This window comes from Penaeus monodon, chromosome 28 (genome assembly GCF_015228065.2).
Source record: "Penaeus monodon isolate SGIC_2016 chromosome 28, NSTDA_Pmon_1, whole genome shotgun sequence".
In the NCBI taxonomy this organism is placed as follows: Eukaryota; Metazoa; Arthropoda; class Malacostraca; order Decapoda; family Penaeidae; genus Penaeus; species Penaeus monodon.
The window spans coordinates 39,937,025-39,937,267 of record NC_051413.1 but is presented as its reverse complement, the minus strand read 5'-3'; positions in this window follow the sequence as shown (position 1 = coordinate 39,937,267).

The window sequence follows — 243 nt, the reverse complement described above, 5'->3', positions numbered from 1 at the left end:
AAACCAACCCTTTTCTTTTGTTGGGGTTTTTTGTGTGTGTGTGTGGGTTTTTTGTGTGTGTGGTTTTTGTTATTTATTAGTTTTGTGTGTGGTGTGTTTTTTGTTTTTTTGGGGGGCCCCCTTTGTGGGCGGTGTGTTGTGAGTGGTGGTGTGTTTTTTTGGGGGTTTTTTGTGTGGGTGTGGTGTGTGTGTGGTTGGGGGGTGGTGTGTGTGTGTGAAAAAAAAAAAACCCACCAAAAACAA